Here is a 22,221-nt window from a genome sequence, read left to right as displayed (position 1 = left end):
ATCGTCATAGTTTACACTCTACCATAAGTATACTTCACTCAAATTGCTGCTTCCATTCACTATGAGGGCGAAGAGACATAAATGTGGGTACATTAGCTCCGAATTTATCAGCTGAGTTCCACCTTTACTTGTCCAACCGCCTCAATCTTTTTATTCTTTCCCCTTCTCTGCTGGTTTTGCAGTTTCGATCAGAATTACATCGGGGACAACACAGAGAGACAAGAGTCAGAGACAGGGGGAGATAGAGAGATGCACGAAAAGAAAATAAAGAGTATAAATGTCAGGTCTTGTAAACTAGCAGAATTTAAGTTACAGATTGGGAGAGATTCCTTCTCGGGTCTTGAAATCTTTCAAGAGAAGTTTGGGCACCCAATCAAAAGCACCGGCCACGCTGAAATATCTGTCATGCTGAGCGAGAAATAAATGCGGTCAACTAACTCCAATTTTTCTATTTCAGCATTGAAGAGATCTTTAAACAGTGACGCTGCGAGCAGAATTCAAATCGAGGGAGAAAAACACCATTGGAATTTTGAGACCAACGCTTCAATCACTCGGCCATCCCAACGGCAAACGGCATGTTCGTTCAGAGATCATTTCAAATGGAAACAAGCAAGGCATCCTTTATGAGCATTGGTGGTTCAGGGGTAGAATTCTCGCCTGCCACGCGGGAGACCCGGGTTCGATTCCCGGCCAATGCAGCAAGTTTTTGCATTCTGGACCATGCGGAACTGAGGAACAGGATTGGGCCATTTGGGCACCTCGAGCCTGTTCCACAATTCAATGAGATCATGGCTGATCTGTGACGTAACTCCATATATGGGCATGAGCCGCATATCTCTTGATAACTTTGGTTAACAAAATAATTTCAATCTCAGCTTTAAAATCAACAATTGAGCTCGCATCAACTGCCGCTTGCGAAAAAGATTTTCAAACTTCCACCTCCTTTTGCTGATAGAAGTATTTCCTAACTTCAATCCTGAAAGTCCTGACTCTAATGTTTCGGCCCTGTCCCTCCATCCTGGACTCCCCAACCAGCGGAAATGGTTTCTCTCCATCAACCCCATCAGTTCTCATTAATATCTTGAAAACTTCGATCAAATCAGCCCTTAATCTACTAAATTTCGGGGAATATAGCCCTAGTTTGTGTAATCTCTCCTCGTAATTTAAGCCTTGGAGTCCAGCTATCATTCGAGTAAATCTACGCTGCACTCCATTCACGGCCAATATATCCTTCCTAAGATGCGGTGCTAGAAATGAACACAGTACTCCAGGTGTGGTCTAACAAGAGGTTTGTATCGCTGTAGCATAATGTCTATCCCCTTGTCGTCTAGTCCTCTAGATATAAAGGCCAGCATTCCATTAGCCTTTTCGATTATTTTCTGTACCTGTCCATGATATTTAATGATCTATGTACATGGACCCTATGTCCTTTTGGAACTCCACAGTTTCGAGTTTTTCTCTATTTAGAACGTATTCTGATCTATCCTTTTTAGGTCCAAAGTGGATGACCTCACACTTGCGTCAATTCAAATCCATTTGCCACAGTTTTGCCCATTCATTTATTATATTACTGTCTCTCTGTAATTTTATGCCTCTATCTACTCTGCTTACAATGCTGCCCATCTTGGTGTCATCAGCAAACTTGGATATGTGGCTCTCTATCCCATCATCCAATATCAATGAGACCGTCTGAATTGAGATAAATTCACAGTCAGCTTCAATCTCCTCATCATCTTGAGACATTTTATTTACTTCACTTGTGTTGTGACATGCAAACTTCCGAACTCTGTCCTCTGGAGCTCAAACATTCTCTGGATGTAATTCAATTCTACCAAAAGCAACACTGGAAAGATGTCAGAAGCCAATTGGAGACTTTTCACTAAAAGCAGCGAGACAGCAGGGCTCGTCCGCGATTTGAACCCAGGACCTCTCGCATATCAATCAATAAAATCCCCGAAGCGAGAATCATATCCCGAGACCAACGAGCCGCTCTCACTGTGCAGCCAGTGTAAACGTTCACTGCCTCCGGCAACTGCTCGGCCATCCTGTCAGACCTCTTCTGTCCATCCAATCTCGTTTTATATTCCGGTGTGCAGCAATATCAAGTTGTACACTAACTATTTCCAGTCACCAATATTAGTCTCCCTTTACCAAATTGGTTTCGACTTATGACTTGTATTATCAAGTGAGACGTTCCAGAATTAGTTGCTCTGAAACCACATTGCTTGGGAGGATACGGAGAGGTGGAGACGAACAGCGGGAACGTGGAGTGCATGTCCACAGATCACTGAAGGTAGCAGGACAGGTAGATAAGGTGGTTAAGAAGACATTCGGGATACTTTCCTTTATTAGCCTAGGCATAGGATATAATAGCAGGGAGGTTATCTGACAACTACATAAAACACTAGTAAGGCCACAGCTCGAGTACTGCGTACAGTTCTGGTCACCACATTAGGGGAAAGATGTGATTGCTCGAGAGAGGGCCATGATGTGGAGATGCCGGTGATGGACTGGGGTGGACAAATGTAAGGAATCTTACAACACCAGGTTATAGTCCAACAATTTTATTTTAAAATCACAAGCTTTCGGAGATTATCCCCTTCGTCAGGTGAATGAGTGAAAGGTTCTCAAATCGCATATCTTATATTAGGCTGGGACAGCATCACACCAATCAAAAGGTGTCGTTGTTGTTCAAACAGGCCAGTCACGGAGAACAGTACGTCCCAGTACACTGAATAAACATTGTGTCAATTACACAGACAGAGAGAAAGAGACCCAAATGGCAGAGAGAGAGAGAGAGAGAATATTAAAGGGTACAGAGGAGATTTACGGCGACGTTGCCAGGAGTTGAGAATTTTAGCTATGATGAAAGATTGGATAGGCTGGGATTGTTTTCTTTGGAACCAAGGACATTTAGACTCTTATTGTCCAAGTAGCATGCGGCCTCCTTGTTCTTTCTACCAAAATGCTCCACTTCACCCGCATCTGCATTTAGATTCATTTGCTAATTATACACCCATTTTGCCAGTTTATTGATGTATTCTTGTATTTGGTCGCAATCTTCATCAATATTATCTATACCCCACCCCACCCACCCACAGCCCCCCGCCCCGCTAATCTGGTGTCATCCGTAAATTTTGAAATTGTACTTCCGATTCCCGAGTCCAAATCGTTTATGTAAATTGTGAACAGTGTCCCAGAACCGACCCTTGTGGAACACCTCATTCCACCTTATACAGTCTGAGTAGCGACCCTTAACCCCTGCTATCTGTTATAGAGCAGTGATCAAGAGCAACTTCTTTACGTAGGGAGTTGTGAGACTGTGAAATTCACTTCCACGGTTAGTGTTTGGGGCACAAAGTACTGTAATGACAAGTGGTCCTCATGTTTTTATCCAAGACAGGCCTCAGCCCAGTCATTTACTCCAAATGTTGATGCAATGGTTCAAGCTAAGAGGTGCCAGGTATCGGGAGCCGCAGTAGCAGTAAATGAAACCCAAATGCAAGCAAGCACCAATATAGTCCATCTTCATCTATTTCTAGTTTACAACTTTTGTTGAATGTGGCCCAGGCCAAGTGCCAGGATATCGGATCAGGCCCACCATAGAAAATGAGTTTCGCACCCCTGAGATAGACAATGTGAATCGGATTACCCTCATCCACTAATCCGGTAACTTCTTCAAAAAACTCAAGCAAGTTTTTGAGACACGACCTTCTTTCCCGGAAGCCGTGTTGAGTATCTCTAATGGCTCCTTCTTTTTCCCCGTGATAATAAATAGCATCTCTTAGGATCCCTTCAAGCATCTTCCCTCTGATCGAGGTCACACTGATGGGCCTGTCATTCCCTGGCTATGATTTGTCCCCGTTAATGAAAATGGGAACGACGTGAGCTACCTTCCAATCCCAGGGAACAATCCCTGACTCTATTGAGCAGTTGTAGATACAGGCAAGGGGCTCACAGAGCACCCGTCCCATCTCTTTAAACACCCGGGGGTGGATATCATCTGGACCCGGAGCACAAAGTATTTTGAGATTTCATATTTTATCCAAGATCACATCCCTTTCTATTTTAATATTTATGATGCTATTGTCGACAGCACATCCCACAGCTGGAATCTGAGCATCATCCACAGGAGTGTAGACTGATGAGAAATACTCATTTAACAGCTGTACCATAGCCCAGGGATCTGTCCTGAACTGTCTTTCAGTGGACCTAAACCATCTTTAATGGTCTTCTGACTCATGACGTAGCTGGAAAATCTTTTACTATTATTACCACAATTGTGCACCATCTTCTTTTCCAAAGATCTCTGAGCTTCTTTAACGGCTGCTTGTGTCTCCATCGATTGTGGGTGATATTTGTCCCAATTCTCCTGTAAACTGAATTGATCCTGATCCGATCTGGGTTAAATGTAAGACAGTTCTGGGAGTCAGGAATCATTCACCCCGAGACCTACACTGACATGTAAGGTTTCCTCTGGTTCCTCGGCATATATTTGTCAAGATACCGAAACCCAGCTTTCTTACAGTCCACTCCTGGAGGCCCCACTCCCTGAGCCTGCAACCTTCAGCAGGGTCAGTGGTGGAGTTCCGCAGCAGGAGTGATCCCAGAGTAACTGTCGAGATCGCCCCCACCCCGTGGATGGTCAGGGTCGTGTATCTTTCATTATCCTGGTGTCCAACACAAAGACAACAATCAAACAGGGAATTCTGGCAACACACTGCAGGTCCTTCTTTGCCTCCAGATCAAATGCCTGTTGTACAATTGTACCAGCAGTTAACAGGCTCCTATGAATTAACTCTTCTGCTATTTTATTGCACGCTTTAACCCATTGATTTTAAATGGGTTTATTTTCGCCTGCCTTAATTGGTGGACTCAGGACTGTCACACAAACAATTTAAATCTTCATAGAATAAATACCAGTTATTTTTAGACTGGAGACTTAAACCTGCCGTTTCACTTCCAGTCAGGAATCGATTACAGTTTTACACCAATCTCTGATTTGACAGCACTTTTCCAGCATTCACCATTGTCCTTCTTGACTCCATTGGAAAGGACCCTTCTGTTCCGTGCCGAGGAGATCTGAACCATGAAAGAGTGCGGCTGGGACACATTTCTTACACGCAAGATAAACCCGCACGGCGACTTTACTGTCAGTGAAGAGAGACGAGAAAGACCAAAGTGCCGTTTGCCCCTCTCAGTGTGGCCCTGAAGGACTGTGTCCAGGCTGAAGTTCTGTTCCCACCGGACGATCCTCCCCGCAGATTGTCCTTTCTGAGCTCCAGACAGGTGATGCTAAACACTCAGGTGGGAAAGACCAAAATCAACAATAAAGTGTTTAAAATAAAGCTGATTTATTTTACAGATATTCAGAATATTAAACTCCAGCCCAGTTATAGGGGTTATTAACATCAGAAGAAACAAACCCCAACTGTCAGAATGAACATGGTTCAGTCCTGGATGGGATTAACAGCAGAATCCAACCCCTGCAGTCATATGTGAACTCGCTGGTGTCTCAGCACGTGTGATGACTGAGTGAATCCCTTCCCACACACGGAGCAGGTGAACAGTCTCTCCCCAGTGTGAGTGTGTTGGTGTTTCAGCAGATCATTTGTGCTTTTAAAGCCCTTCTCACAGTCAGAACATTTAAAAAGTCTCTCCCCAGTGTGAGTACGTTGGTGTGTCAGCAGATTCCTTTTGCTTTTATATCTCTTCCCACAGTCAGAACATTTAAAAGGTCTCTCATCAGTGTGAACTCGCTGGTGTCTCAGCAGGTTGGATGACTCAGTGAATCTCTTCCCACACACAGAGCAGGAGAATGGCCTCTCCCCAGTGTGAACTCGCTGGTGTATCAGCAGGGTGGATGACTGAGTGAATCTCTTCTTACACACGGAGCAGGAGAATGGCCTCTCCCCAGTGTGAACTCGCTGGTGTTTCAGCAGGTTGGATGACTGAGTGAATCTCTTCTTACACACGGAACAGGAGAATGGCCTCTCCCCAGTGTGAATTCGCTGGTGTCTCAGCAGGGTGGACGAACGAGTAAATCTCTTCTTACACACTGAGCAGATGAACGGCCTCTCCCCAGTGTCACTGTGCTGATGTCTCAGAAGTTTGTTTCTGCTTTTAAAGCTCTTCCCACAGTCAGAGCATGTAAAAGATCTCTCATCGGGGTGAACTCGTTGGTGTGTCAGCAGGTGGGATGACTCAGTGAATCTCTTCTTACACACGGAGCAGATGAACGGCCTCTCCCCGGTGTGTCTGCGTCGATGAATTTCCAGCTGTGACGGATAATTGAATCCCTTCCCACAGTCCCCACATTTCCACGGTTTCTCCGTGGTCCGGGTGTCCTTGTGTCTCTCCAGGTTGGACGATCAGTCGAAGCCTCGTCCACACACAGAACACGTGTACAGTTTCTCCCCGATGTGAATGGTGTGATGTCTATTCAGGCTTTGGAACTGGTTAAAGCTCTTTCCACAGTCAGTGCACTGGAACACTCTCACTCGGGTGTGTGTGTCTCGGTGCTTTTCCACTCACACTGATGTTTCAAATCTTTTCCCAAAGACAGAACAGACAAACATTTCTCCTTCCACATTCAAAGGCCGATGATATTCAAGTCCTGATGAATCGAGTGACTCTGTCAGATCTTGACGTGGTCTTTGGTTTGAGTTTCCTGTCTGCAAATCCACCCCTTCAAATACCCTGTAAAAGGAGTTTATAAAAGTTATCACTGTAAGTACAGGATAGAAATTTAGAACAGACAATTCTAGTTTCTATGGAACATTCTTTCCTCTCTTGTTCCTCAAAGCTGTAAATCCCCATCCCACACACTCTCCCTCGTCCCTGAGCTGAAATCCAAACTCATCGCATCATCTTTCAGTGGTGCTGAACCATGAGTGAAAGGGTGAGAGCGTGAGAGAGTGAATGTGAGAGAGTGAATGTGAGAGAGTGAATGTGAGAGAGTGTGAAAGAGTGAATGTGAGAGAGTGAATGTGAGAGAGTGTGAAAGAGTGAATGTGAGAGAGTGTGAAAGAGTGAATGTGAGAGTGAGCGTGAGAGAGTGACTGTGACAGAGTGAATGTGAGAGAGTGAATGTGAGTGCAGCAGTGGGCTCGGTGTGGAGAATGAAGTGGGACAGGTGGAGCATGTTTCAGTGGGGCAGCAGTGATCATAATCTCATTAGGTTTAGAACAGTTATGGAAAAGGACAAGGGACAGTCAAATGTGAAAATTCCTAACTGGAGGAGGGCTAATTTTAGTGAGTTAAAAAGGGATCTTGTCCAGGTGGATTGGAATCAAAAATTGGCAACAAAACAGTAATTGAACAATGGGAGGCCTTCAAGGAGGAGTTGGTTTGAGTACAGAGCAGACAGATTCCCACGAGGAGGAAAGGAACGGCCTCCAAAGCTGGAGATCTCTGGATGACAAAAGGTGTCGAGATCGTTATTTCTCCTTCATTTTTAGACGCTCCCTGACCGATCACTATTTCTCCTTCATTTACAGACGCTCCCTGACCCACCATTATTTCTCCTTCATTTACAGACGCTCCCTGACGGATCAGCATTTCTACTTCATTTACAGACGCTCCCTGACCGATCACCATTCCTGCTTCATTTACAGACGCTCCCTGACCGATCACCATTTCTCGTTCATTTACAGACGCTCCCTGACCCACCATTATTTCTCCTTCATTTATAGACACTCCCTGACCGATCACCATTTCTCCTTCATTTACAGACGCTCCCTGACCCACCATTATTTCTCCTTCATTTATAAACACTCCCTGACCGATCACCATTTCTCCTTCATTTACAGACGCTCCCTGACCAACCATTATTTCTCCTTCATTTACAGACGCTCCCTGAGCGATCACTATTTCTACTTCATTTACAGACGCTCCCTGGGAATTCCCAGTTTACACCGCGCAGGCGCGGGTCCGCGGCCTTTTGTTGAGAGTTGGTCCGGAGCGAAACGGGAGAAACCGGAAACCGGCGGGTAGTGAGGGGGGATAATGTTCACTGTTTTATATTCGGGTCTGGGGCCGCACTCGGGGTTTGTGAAGCCTGAGCCTGGGCCTGAGCCCGGACCCGGGCCCCGGGGTTTATTGATCCTCTTGCTCCGATCCTCTCACCTGCACCGAACGCGCTCCTCCCGCAGCCTCGACTGACCGCGCATGCTCAGGACACGCTGCCTTATCATGAGTCACTAATACGCATGCGCACTGTGCTCCTCTGATTCAGATAGTGCACAATCTCTACCGCGATGCATGCTGGGTGCTACAGCCGCCATCGCTTATCGTAATATCTGTACGAAAAGCAAAAACATGTGAAGCAGGCAGAGCGCGTTTGGATCAAGGATAATGAAATAAACTGAAAGCCCAGCCCTTCGTGCCATTTAAACCGGCACAAACACACGGCATAGAAGCCCCCCCCCCCCCCACACACACACTTTGGTGAACTCCAGAATATATTTTATTCGGTAACTTGTATTAATTTCGTTTTATTAATTGTTGCAACTGACGGGTTCAATTAATGTTTATTTTCCAACTGCACCTCAGAACCGTCAGTTTCTCCATTAATCCCGCCATGGTGATTAACGAGATATCCGGACCAAAAGGAGCAGCAGGAATTTATTGCAATTTCCTGTAACGAGTGGGGTGCCACAGCGATCAGTGCTGGAGCCTCAACTTTTTACAGTATATAATAATGGCTTGGATGAAGGAACAGTGTGTCTTGTGGCCAAATTTGTTGATGATACAAAGATAGGTGGAAAAGCAAGTTGCGATAAGGACACAAAGTGACTGTAAAGAGATATTGACAGGTTAAGCGGATGGGCAAAAATTTGGTAGATTGAATATAATGTGGGAAAATATGAAGTCATGCACTTTGGGAGGAAAAATAAAAAAGCAAAATATTATTTGAATGGAGAAATACTGCAAAATGCTGCGGTACAGAAGGATCTGGGTGTACTCGTACATGAAACATAAAAAGTCAACATACAAGTGCAGCAGGTAATCCGGAAGGCAAACGGAATATTGGCCTTTATTTCTAGGGGGTTGGAGTGTTAAAGCAGGGAAGTCATGCTACAACTGTACAGGGTGCTGGTGAGACCACATCTGGAGTACTGCGTACAGTTCTGGTGACCTTATTTAAGGAAGGGTATACTTGCATTGGAGGCAGTTCAGAGAAGGTTCACTCGGTTGATTCCGGGTATGGAAGGGCTGTCTTATGAGGAAAGATTGCTCAGGTTGGGTCTATAATCATTGGAGTTGAGAAGAATGAGAGGAGATCTTATTGAAACAGACAAGATTCTGAGGGGACTCGACAGGGTAGATACTGAGAGGTTGTTACCCCTCATGCGGGAATCTAAAACCAGGGGGCATAGTCTCAGAATAAGTGGTCGCCCGTTTAAGACGGAAATGAGGAGGAATTTCTTCTCCCAGAGGGTTGTGAATCTTTGGAATTCTTTACCCCAAAAAGCTGTGGAGGCTGAGTCATTGAATACATTCATGGCTGAGTTCGACAAATTTTTGATTCGCAAGGGAGTCAAAGGATTTGGGGAAAGGGCGGGTAAGTGGAGTTGAGGTAAACATCAGATCAGCCATGATCTCATTAAATGGCGGAGCAGGCTCGAGGGGCCGAATGGCCTACTCCTGCTCCTATCTCTTATGATCTTATGGTCTTATGGTAAATTGACTGGAGGGATGAGAGAACAGTTGGTCCTCCAACCAATCGGAGTGTGTGAGGGGCGTGAGTTGCGGCACCGAATGGGCGGGTCTGAGCCCAGATGACCCCATTGTCTGAAGCATCATTTAAAAAAAATAATTTATCTTAAGCTCCAGGAGCAAACTCGACCTGTCTGTTGTGGCTTGAAACAGATGAAACCAGATGAGGTGGAGCAAACATTTCAACATTTGTTGGATAAACACATTAAGTAAGAATAGCCAACATGGATTATTTGAGATAACTCGAGTCTACCGTTAAAGGGAATGTAGTGGATGTTGTGTCGATGGATTGTGAAAAAGTGTTTGATAAGATGCCGGACAGGAGGCTTGTTGATAAAATTAATACTCACGGTATTAAAATGAATCGGGCAGTGTGGATAGGAAGTTGTGTGAAGGGCAGAAAACAGAGAGTAGTGGTTAATGGATGTTCTTCAGACTGGAGGGATGTAAACATTGGTGTCCCCCAGGGTCAGTGTTGGGACCATTGCTCTTCTCAATACAGAGAATGATCTGAGCTTGGGTATGTGGGACACAAGGTGAAAATCTCTCGATGACCCCAAAATTGGCAGCGTGGGGAACTGTGAAGAGGAGTGTCAGTGACGTCATTGTGACATCCACAGGTTCGGAAACAGGCAGGTGAAGTTTAATGGAGAGAAATGTGAGGTGATAGATTTTGAGAGGAAGAAAAATGAGATGAAATCTACACTAAATGGTCAAAGTTTTAAAGTAGAGGAGCAGAGAGACTTAGGGGAGGAAGGTTCTAACTAATGCATTGTCTTATTAATTAACAAGTCTGAGAGTCAGCAACTTTAATACCTTATCAAGAAATATATGAGCAAATTCTCTTTCCTCTACCGCACCAGAGTAAACATGCAAGTCCCCCGTGTACACGAGATGATCCCTCCGGATGGAACCTCAGGCGCCCTGAGCTTGATCTCCGGTGTCTCCAGTCCCGACTGCCCCTTACATCAGTATCCGCTCACTTTTATACACTGTTGTGACCCATCCCTGTCACTGGAGCTGGAGCTTCCCTCGTCTGTGGTTTACAGGGACACATTGCTTGGTTCCCAGCAGTTATTTTTCTTCAGTAGCGTTCTCATGACCCCGAAACTATCCTGCTTACTGTTAATTAGAATCATAGAATCATAGGAATTTACGGCACAGAAAGAGACCGTTCGGCCCATCGTGTCTGTGCCAGCCGAAAAAGAGCTGTCCAGCTTAATCCCACTGTCCAGCTCTTGGTCTGTCGCCTTATAATTTACAGCGCTTCAAGTACATACCCACGTACTCTTAAAATGCGATGAGGGTGTCCGCCTCTACCATCCTTTCAGGCAGTGAGTTGCAGACCCCGCAACCCTTGGGCGAAAAAATTTCTCCTCAGCTCCACACTAATCCTCCTACCAATCACTTTAAATCTGTGCCCCTGGTTACTATCCTCTCTGTGAAGGGAAATGGGTCCTTCCAATCCACACTAGGCCCCTCATAGTTTTGTACAACTCAATTAAATCTGCATTCAGCCTCTTCTGTTCCAAAGAAAACATCCCCAGCCTATCCAATCTTTCCTCTTGGCTAAAATTCTACAGTCCAGGCAACATCCTTGCAAATCTTTCTTGCCTTGTATAAAATGTCTGCTATTTGAAAGTCGTGACATTGATCAAAGTCCGCGTTCCTTTTTCTTGCCATTTCTGTCAAGATTTGGAAAAGATCTGTTACCTGACACTTTAAATGTTGCCGACCTTTAACTGTAGCTCACAGTGTCTGAACAGTCCCTGTTATCATTGGACTTTTATGTATCTTCTTGTGCTCCATCTCCTTAACAACACAAGCTGATCACAGCAATGTTTTCTTCAAATGGAATCCCAGTGTAAAAAATGCACAATTTCAGAGCGAAGCGACATATGCAAGATTGGTGGGAGATGCGACTGGAGATAACGGGCCTGGGGCAGTGTGAACATCTCTTGAGCATTAAGATATTCAGTATCCGAAGAAGCAGGGAGATGAGGTCGTTGTGTCAATTTATCCTGGTATCTGCAAAATCCATCGTCTCTCAATGCCCAGCACCATTCTTCCCCTCTCCTCATTTCCAGTTGAGGTTTTTTTCTCGTTAAGTCTCTGTATTTACTTTGAACATCTACTTCACCGGCATGTGGAGGTGCAGAGGAAGCTCGAGATAAAGTAGTGACAGAAACAGAAGGAGATGGCAGGTGATGGCAGAATCTTGTGTGTGTCAGTTGCTTCATGTGAGACATGACAGCCCTGCGTTGCCTTGTAAATTTCCGTGGAGTTTCACTGATTCGGTGCGTGCGTTTTGGAAATGGAAACAGTTGCACCAGCAGCTTGTGGTAATATTTCCCCTCACTGTCCATTTCATGTACCTGCCGACCCGCACTTGGTGCTGTCGTTGTCAGAAAAAGGCTTTCATGTTCTAACAGTAAATTCCATTTTGTGCGAGCAACTTGTCTGGGCGAAAGTGACGTGAGTTTCAAAGGGACAAGTCGGAAAGACAACGTTGGTCTGTTTGCTTTAATGAAAATTGCAGCGGATTCGCTGGTGGTTTAGTGCTGAGGATTCGGCGCTCTCGCCGCCGCGGTACCATGTTTGATTCCCGATCAGGGAACTTGACTTTCCTGGTGTGGTTCAAAATAGCACCAACCAAATTCCCCCGACTGAGCACAAAGCTCGCTCCTGATCAACATGAGTAATTTCACCGCTCCTGCCTGAACAGCCAGCAGCCCATCATTCTTCAATTTTACAACCCATAAGAGCGATACACAATGCACTTTCTTGCCTTCTGTAAAATGTCTCCTGTTCGAAAGTCGTGCCGTTGATCAAAGTCTGCATGAAATTTTCGTGCCATTTCTGTCATGATTTGGAAAAGATCTGCTGCCTGACACTTTAAATGATGAAGAACCTTTAAATGTAGCTCACAGTGTTCGAACAGTCACTGTTATCATTCGCCTTTGATGTATCTTCTTTTACTCTATTTCCGGAACAACACCAGCTGATCACAGCATCGTTTTCTTCAAATTGAATCCCAGTGTGAAAAAATGCATAATTTCAAAGCTAAGCAACGTGTGCAAGATTGGAAGGAGAGTGCGAGTGGAGATAATTGGCTTGGATCAGCGATCTCTTGAGCATTCAGACATTCATTATCTGTAAGAAGCACGGAGATGAGATTTTTGTCGAGATTTATCAGTGTAGAAAAGAAGCAGGGAGTTGAGATCCGTTTGTCCATTCATCCTGCTATCTACAAAATCCTTCGCCTCTCAATGCCCAGCATCTTTCTTTCCAACTCCTTGCTCTGCAGGGAAGTCTTGGTTTCATTAATTCTCCGTGTTTGCAGCAAACATCTAATTCACCTGGCAGATCTGGCCTTGTCTTCCAGTCATAATACGTGCCATCGTGCTGACATCATGTTAGCAACTCAAGATAAGCTGACTTATGTTGATGGAATGCATTCGAGCCAGTTTTCTAGATCAATATGTCGAGGAACCAACAAGGGAACAGGCTATTTTAGATCTAATATTGTGTAATGAGACAGGATTAATTAGTAATCTGAAAGTAAATGATCCTCTGGGGAAGAATGATCAGAATATGATAGAATTTCAGATTGAGTTTGAGAATGATGTTGTTAAGTCCGAAACTAGGGTCTTAAATTTAAACAAAACCAATAACGGAGTTATGAGGGGTGAGTTGGCTGAGATGGTTTGTGAAATTAGATTAAAAATATGATGGTAGATAATCAATGGCGAACATTTAAAGAAATAATTCATAATTTCTCAACAAAATTACATTTGCTTGAGGATTATAAACACCACCGGAAAAGTGGAGAAATTAATGATAGAATTCGGGTAAAAGAGGCTTATATTCTTCCCAAAAAGAGTAGTAAGCCTGAGGATTAGGAGGGTTTTGGAAATCAGCAAAGGATGACCAAGAAATTGCTAAAATGGGAGAATATAGAAAGAGGATAAACCAGCAGGAAATGTAAACATGAAATGTAAGAGCTTCTACAAGGGAATTAGGGGTTACGGGGAGCGGGCAGGAAATTGGACATGAATTTAGATTTGAGGTTAGGATCAGATCAGCCATGATCTTATTGAATGGCGGAGCAGGCTCGAGGGGCCGATTGGCCTACTCCTGCTCCTATTTCTTATGTTATTATGTTCTTACGAATGTTTAAAGGAAGAGATTAGCGTATGTAAACATGGGTCCTTGGAGACAGAGACAGGAGAATTTATATTGGAGAATAAGGAAATGGCAGAGACGTTAAACAAGTATTTTGTATCTGTCGTCATAGTAGAAGACACAAAAATCATACCAGAACTATTGGGGAACCAAAGTTCTAATGAGAGTGAGGAACCTAAAGCAATTAAGATTAGTAATGAAAAAGTACTGGAGGAATTAATGGGACTAAAAGCTGACAAATTCATTGGCCCTGGTGGCCTACATCCAGGGTTTTAAAAGAGGTGGCTGCAGAGATAGTGGATGCATTGGTTTTATCTTCCAGAGTTCCGATGATTCTAGAAAGGTCCCCATGGATTGGAAGGTATCACAAGTAACCCCGCTATTCAAGAAAGGAGGGAGAGAGGAAGCAGGGAACGACAAGCCATTTAGCCTGAGAATAGTAGGAGGGAAAATGTTAGAATCTATTACTGGGGACTTGATAACAGGACACTTAGAAAATCATAACATGATTAGGCACATGCAACACGGTTTTGTGAAAGGGAAATCGTGTTTGACTACTCTGTTAGAGGTTATGAGGGTGTAGATAGCAGGGTAGATAAGGGAGAACCAGTGGATATAGAATATTTGGATTTTCAAAAGGTAATCGATAAGGTGCCACACAAAAGTTTGTTAGACAAGATTAGGGCTCATGGGATAGTGGGTAATATATTAACATGGATTGAGGATTTGTTGATGTACATAAAATAGAAAGTCAGAATAAACAGGTCATTTTCGGGTTGGCAGGTTGTAACTAGTGGGATGCCGTGAATATCAGTGCTTGGGCCTCAGATATTTACAATCTATATTAATGACTTAGATGAGGGGACCGAGTGTAATGTATCCAAGTTTGCTGACGATACAAAACTAGGTGGGAAAGTAAGCTGTGAGGAGGACGCAAAGAGGATGCAAAGTGATACAGACAGGTTAAGTGAGTGGGCGAGAAGTTGGCAGATGAATTATAACGTGGGGAAATGTGAGGTTATTCACTTTGGTAGGAAGAATTGAAAAGCAGAATATCTTTTCAAAGGTGAGAGACTGCGAAATGTTGGTATTCAGAGGGATTTGCGTGTCCTTGCACACGGATCACAGAAAGTTAACATGCAGGTGCAGCAAGCAATTAGAAAAGCAAATGGTATGTTGCCCTTTATTGCGAGGTGGTTGGATTACAAAGATAAGGAAGCCTTGCTGTAATTATATAGGGTTTGGTGAGACCGCATCTGGAGTACTGTGTACAGTTTTGATCCCTTACCTGCGGAACGATACACTTGCCTTAGAGTGCGTGCAACAAAACTTCACTGGATTGATTCCTGGGATGAGAGGGTTGTCTTGTGAGGAGAGATTGAGTAGAATGGGCTATATTCTCTGCAGTTTTCAATAATAAGGTGATCTCATTGAAACATATAAAATTCTTAGAGGGCTTGACAGGTTAAATGCTGGGACGCTGTTTCCCCTAGCTGGAGAGTCTAAAACTAAGGGTCATAATCTCAAGATAAGGGGCCGGCCATTTAGTGCAGAGATGAGGAATATATTGTTCACTGAGAAGGTTGTGAACCATTGGAATTCTCGACCCCAGAGGGCTGTGGATGCTGAGCCATTGAATAGATTCAAAACTGAGATGGATAGAATGTTGGACACGAAGGAACTCAAGGGATATGGGGACAGGTCGGGAAAGTGGAGTTGAGATCGAAGATCAGCGATTACCTTATCAAATTGGCGAAGCAGGCTCGAGGGACTGCATGGCCAACTCTTGCTCCTTTCGGTCCGCTGGAAAAGCAGAACTTGCCAGCTGTTTTAAAAGTTTTAGCCTGAACAGGGACTCGAACCCTGGACCCTCAGATCACTACCGGTTTTAAAAGTCTGATGCTCTGCCGACTGAGCTATCCAGGCTCGCTGCTTAATTAATTTCCATCATACAGATTCATGGTAGGACTCAGAATTATCCCTGCAGATGTCCAATTCGGGTGAGGATCCCTTTTCTCCAATTTTCAGCAACGTGTTGAGGAGAATCCTTGTTTCTGTTGAACATGATGTCAGAAACATGGACAGTGAACTCGTGATTTTGCAATTCTTCTTGTTTGTACAAAATGTATTGTCATTCGTTAGCAGCAATTAAAAAAAAACACCTTACCCAATGGCTCAAAAGCCAAACTTTTTCCACATGGGAGCTGGAAAATGCCTCTCGACATTTCAGCCGATCAACAATTGAAAGCTGAATAATTTCACCCGTTACACCGTGACAACGGGCAGCAGATTTGCCTCCCGAATTTTCCCTACACGACACCTCAAACCGATGAATACCTGCTTCACGGAAAGAAGAATTGTGTTTTTGGTTCTTTAGATTTAAAGATGTTGTGCCGGCCGCTTTACCATTTCAGCTCTCGCCAATTGCCCCCACTCCCTCCCATAAACAAATAAACTCTCGCCTGCTATTGCAAGACGGGAGGCCAGAGGAGCCTCAGTGCCCACATGGGGACATGAAGAAGTCGATGCGTTGTGGAACCGGTTGTACCTTGAACTCTGGTCAAAATGTTTGGAAGGTTCAACTATTGACATGGCGCTGGAGCTCACAATCTCGAGGGTATAATTATTATAGAAATGACGCGGGCTGACCGATTGCGCCACTGGAGCCGCGCACGGTCTGTGTCACCAGTGCTCCCATCAAACAGCTTCATCCTCGGTCTCTCAATTATCGCTTCGTGATCTTTCCCACACAGAAGCCTCCAGCCAAGAGGCGATTCGTTAAACATCCGCAGCGACATTTGAAAGCCGTGGAATCTGAAACAAAACCCCAGACGATAAGAACTTTTAATTATATTATTATTATTAACTTAAGGACAATTATTTTCATGCTACTTTGAGGATTTGGGGAAATTGGGATCTGAAACTAAGGAACTCTCTCTGAGCTGTCGTTGATTGAAGAGATGGGCGTTATTTCATTTAAAAACCGAGACTCGGAACTTTCTGATGGAGAAGTGAGACAGAAGATTGTGATTAGTGGTAGTTGCCGGGGAGATCGAGAGGAGAGGGAGAAAAGTCAAAGTCACAGCTGTGACAGCTCAAGTGCTCCGCTTATCTGTAATATTTAGAAAGTAATGTACAGTACAGGACAAACCAGTTTGCTATCGGTTATCAAAAATGCTAAAAGTCCCGGGTTCAAAGGTGGATTTGTGAAGAGGGAACGGATTTAAACGCCAGACCGAAATCATTCCCCATGAATCTGAAGCGTCTTACGGAAAACAGCAGTGCGAACTGTTATGTTCGTGTCATGACTTGAAAGACCCTCCAATTACCGACAGTATCTTTGAACGAGTTGTGCAGCCAAACCGCGATTGAAGCCGCTTTGCATTCGTCAAACGCGTAGGTGACGATATTGAGAGTGATAAGGGATGTTTTCAATTATTTGAAATCTCACCATGTGACCCGAAGATTGACGGCAGAATCGAGTTTTTCCTTTAAGTCCTGAATTGAAGGGAAAGGCGCTGCAAACAAGTCGGAGAAATGAAGAGCGGAAAATGTGGATGAAACTTGCAAGAGTGAAAATCCCTGCATGTTGGAAGACCCAGTCCCCAGTGGTGGAGAGGATTGGTATTTCAAGCTGTCTCACAGCTCACACACACACCATTGGCTCATTTAATCACCTTCAACAACTCGATGACATCATCACTTAATCTTCTATACACAAGGAAATACAAACCTTGTCTGTGCAACCTGTCCCGCACAACTTAACTATTTTAGCCCCGGTATCATTCTGGTGAATCTGCGCTGCACCCCCTCCAAGGCCAATATATCCTCCCTGAGGTGTGGTGCTCAGAACTGAATGCAGTACTCGAAATGTGGTCTCAGAAGAGTTTATATAACTGTAACATAGCGTACACCCCTTTGAATTCCAGCTCCCTTTAAGATGAAGGCCAACATTCCATTCGCCTTTTGGGTTATTTTTTGCAAATGTCCACTGACTTTTAGTGATTTCTGCACTTGGACCCGAAAACATCTTTCCTCCTCCACAGTTCCGAGCTTATCATCAGTTAGAAAATATTCTAACCTATCTTGCTTAGGTCCAAAGTTCATACTTCCCCATATTGAAAGATTGAACAGACTGGGGCTCTTTTCCATAGGAAAGAGAAGGCTGAGGGCTGAGCTGATATCGGACTTCAAGATTATGCAAGGGTTTGATAGGTCAGATGTAGAAAAGGTGTTTGAACTTTTGTTGGTGATGATTCCAAAACTTGGGGCCATAAATAAAAGTCACCAATTAATCCAATATGGCATTCAAGAGAACCATATATACCCAGAGACTCGTTAGAATGTGCAACTCGCTACCTCAAGAAGTAGTTAAGACGAATCGCATGGATGCGTTTACGGGGAAGCTAGATAAACACATGGAGGAGAAAGGAATAAAGGAATAAAAGGGTTTGCTCATAAGGTTAGATGAAGAGGCGTTGGAGGAGGTTCGTCTGCAGCATAAACACCGGCATAGTCTAATTGGGCCGAATTGTCCGTTTCTGAGATGTACATTCTATGTAATTCTATGTAAGCTCCATCTGCCACAGTTTTACCAACTCACTTAATCTATCAATTTCTCTTATAACTTTATGCTCCGACCTGCACCACTCACTGTGCCTCCTAACTTGGTGTCGTCGACAAACTTGGATATGCGGCTCTCATTCATTCATCTACGTCATTTAAGCATATAGTTAAAAGCTGATGGGCCGGAACAGATCCCTGGGGGACACCACTAATCACATCCTGTCAATTTGAGCACAGATCCATTATCCCTACTCTCTGTCTCCTAACTCCCAACCAACTCCCTACCCATGTCTATGGGTTGCTTTAATTTCCATGTGCTCCCATTTGTGTTAACAGTCTCTCATGTGGCACCTTATCGAATGCCTCTGGAAGTCAATATACATAAAACACCCAGAGACACTCCATTATCTACCACGTTATTATATCTTCAAAAAGTTCAACTAGTTTCGTTGGACTTGACTTCGACTTTACAAATCCATGCTGGCTCTCTCTGATCAATTCATGTGTATCCAAGTGCTCAGTCATTCTTTCCCTAATAACATATACTGGTAACTTCCCCACAACAGACGCCAGAATAATAGGTCTGTAATTTTCTACTTTATCTCTCCTCCCCTTCCAAAATAATGGAGTGACAGTGCCAATTTTTCAATCCATGGAACAATTCCTGATTCAAGAGAGTTTTGAACGATCATGACTGAAGCATGTACAATTTCCTCACCGATTCCTTTTCATCCCCTGGGATGGTAACCATCAGGTCCTGGAGATTTGTTTATCTTTAGTCCAATTACTTTCTCCATTACCATTATTTTACTTGCACTGAATCCCCTTGATTTATTTTCAGTTTTCCTCGTGTCTCTGGGATATTACCCTCATCCTTTTCTTTGAGTGTTTAGCAAGTCTGCCATTTCCTGATTTTCAATTACAATATCGCCCCCATCCGTCTTTCAGGGGCCCACATTACTCCAAGTCACCCTTCTTTCTCGTTGTGTACTGTTAATACCGTGAGAGTTGTCCGTATTTTCCTTCACAAGTTTTTCTCGTTTTCCCTTTTTGCACCTCTTAAGATTTTTTTTAAATTTCAGCACCACGATGAACAACACTTCGCTGTGAAATTTGCTTCATTAGTTCTTCAGTGTCAGAGCGAGAATTGTCTGATCCTCTAAATTATTTAATGTAACAAACAAACACAAGCAAACATATCCATCCGTGTATCAACGCACTGATGGACACACACAGATAAACACAGCCTGAAACGCAGGCAGTGTCGGGATTCACTGGGAAACGGGCAACCGAAATAGACAAAGATGGAACAGTCTGAACCCCCAACAGAATGTGACGTGTGGCTGATAGATATTAATGAGAGGAGGTGAAAACCACAGCCAGGAATTTGCTCCGTGGCTTAGTTGGTTAAAGCGCTTGTCCAATAAACAGGAGATTCTGGGTTCAACTCTCAGCGGCGCCTTTATGTAATTTATGATGTTGAGTGAATCTGACATGCGAAAACAGACAGTGTGGTGTTTGTCCTTGTTCAGAGAGCCAACACAAAATTGATCAAAATGTTTCTTCAAAAATGCCCTTTCAATTTTCAGATCGACCTCTCATGGAATGTGACCGTCGCACGTCAATGGAAGGACACGTTCTTGTCTCTGGGCTGGTTGAGGTCGGGGTATAATTCTCGATTCGAGAGTCGAAGCCCGAATTAAACCCGGGACTTTTGATCTTGACCTGCGGTTCAAACTTTTGCAAAGAGGGGAAAGAAGTCCCCAGATCACTCCATTTGAATCTCAAGCACCTTCGGAAGAAGTTCAGTTCGAACAATCAGGACTTTAAAGGCACCTCAATGACCTGCACTTTCATTGAACGAGCTTTGCTTACAATTGCATTCGACCTTGAAACCGCTCTGGGCTTTCATCTCACTGAAGCAGAGTGTGTCCGCTTTGTATCTGTGAGCATGTCAGTGACGAGGTTCGCTTTGATATTGGTCGCTTACAAATTTTAAAATTTCACCAAGCATCGGGGAAAAGAAACCGAGAATCGAATTTTCCCTGTAAGTGATGAATTGAAGGGATTGGTGCTCCAAGCAGATCTTGAAAATGCGCAGTGCGGTCGATCAGGAGTTCCAAATCCACCCTCTCGCCACTGGGCGATCATATTAACTGAGCTTTACTCTGGCCCAGTGTCACCGCGCTGAAATCGAGTATTTATCTGGCACGTTTCTCTTAACTTCATAGTTGCTGATTTAAGAGTGAAGACCGGCTCGTTGGATTTTCACTCCTGCAAGCTTCAATCATTCATTTTGGACTGACAGTAGACAAATGTTATATTGGTCACTGCAACCTCAAAGGTTAGCTGAGTGAATTATTGGTTCAGTCGGTAAATTCTTCACCTGTCTCGTGGTGCTATCGTTTAACGCGAAGGTTTGATGGTTTGAGCCCTAATTTTATTTTCCCTAAGGATTCATCACCTCAAAGTTCCAGGGTTTCAATGTGTGTTTTGTCTGCAAGAAAATGTACCGTGATCATTGCCGGCTGAGCAGGGCTGATATTCCACCATTTACCCTGTAGTCGGAGAGCAGGCACATCAATCACATAAAGGAATGGAACTTTGGCTTCACAGAAATCACAATTCATAACCCATTTATTTTAAGCGGGTTTATTTTAAATGAGTTAACGCCTGCCTTAAATGGTCGACTCAGGACTGTCAGACAAAGAGGTTAAATCTTCAGAGAATAATTACCAGTCATTTTTAGACTGGATGCCGCACGGCGACTTTGCTATCAGTGAACAGAGCCAAGGAAGACCAAAGTGCCGTTTGCCCCTCTCAGTGTGGCCCTGAAGGACTGTGTCCAGGTTGAAGTTCTGTTCCCATCGGACGATCCTCCCCCCAGATTGTCCTTTCTGAGCTCCAGTCAGGTGATGCTAAACACTCAGGCGGGAAAGACCAAAATCTACAACAAGATGTTTAAAACAAAGCTGATTTATTCAACAGATATACAGAAAATTAAACTCCAGCCCAGTTATGGGGGTTATTAACATCAGAAGAAACAAACTCGAAATGTCAGAATGAAAATGGTTCAGTTCTGGATGTGATTAACAGCAGAATCCAACTCCTGCAGTCACTTTTGAACTCCCTGGTGTCTCAGCACGTGTGATGACTGAGTGAATCCCTTCCCACACACGGAATCATGGAATCACAGAAAATTACAGAACAGAAGGAAGCCATTCGGCCTATCGTGTCTGTGCCGGCCGAAAAAGAGCTATCCAACTTAATCCTACTTTCCAACACTTGGTCCATAGCCCTGTAGATTACGGCACTTCAAATGCACATCCAAGTACTTTTTAAATGAGTTGAGGTTTTCTGCCTCGACCACACTTTCAGACAGTGAGTTCCAGACCCCTAACAACCTGTCCGCTTTTGTGTATCCTGTTACTTTTTCACCGCTATCCGGAAGTCCATAAACAACTCCCACCAAAGTCTTGTATTCTATTCTGTTACTCATTTCTACGCAAAGCCTTTCTAATGCGTGCTCACCTTGACTGATATCTCTTCTTTCCAATGCAGTAATAGTATCCCTCATCAATATCGCTACTCCACCGCCTTTTCCAATGTCCCTATCCTTTCCAAACGGCTTATAACTTGAAATATTTATCTCAGTCATGCCCAGTTTGTCGTCAGGTCTCAGTGATGAGCACTACGTCATGCACTATAAGCTTAATTTACGCTTCTAATTCACTTGTTTTATTTCTTATG

General features: G+C 44.0%; 2 non-coding genes across 2 annotated transcripts; one reads left to right on the top strand and one right to left on the bottom strand.

Annotated features, from left to right (window-relative positions):
* The first annotated feature begins 627 nt into the window (after positions 1 to 627).
* trnag-gcc (transfer RNA glycine (anticodon GCC)) lies at positions 628 to 698 on the top strand. The gene has a single exon. It is a non-coding gene; the product is annotated as a tRNA-Gly (tRNA).
* A 15,048-nt stretch (positions 699 to 15,746) lies between these two features.
* On the bottom strand, positions 15,747 to 15,831 carry trnak-uuu (transfer RNA lysine (anticodon UUU)). The gene is given in 2 exon segments: positions 15,747 to 15,782; positions 15,795 to 15,831. It is a non-coding gene; the product is annotated as a tRNA-Lys (tRNA).
* Between the last annotated feature and the right edge of the window lie 6,390 nt (positions 15,832 to 22,221).

This window comes from Heptranchias perlo, chromosome 20 (genome assembly GCF_035084215.1).
Source record: "Heptranchias perlo isolate sHepPer1 chromosome 20, sHepPer1.hap1, whole genome shotgun sequence".
Taxonomy (NCBI): domain Eukaryota; kingdom Metazoa; phylum Chordata; class Chondrichthyes; order Hexanchiformes; family Hexanchidae; genus Heptranchias; species Heptranchias perlo.
The sequence above is the reverse complement of the archived record's forward strand: the minus strand, read 5'-3'. Positions and strand labels throughout refer to the sequence as shown.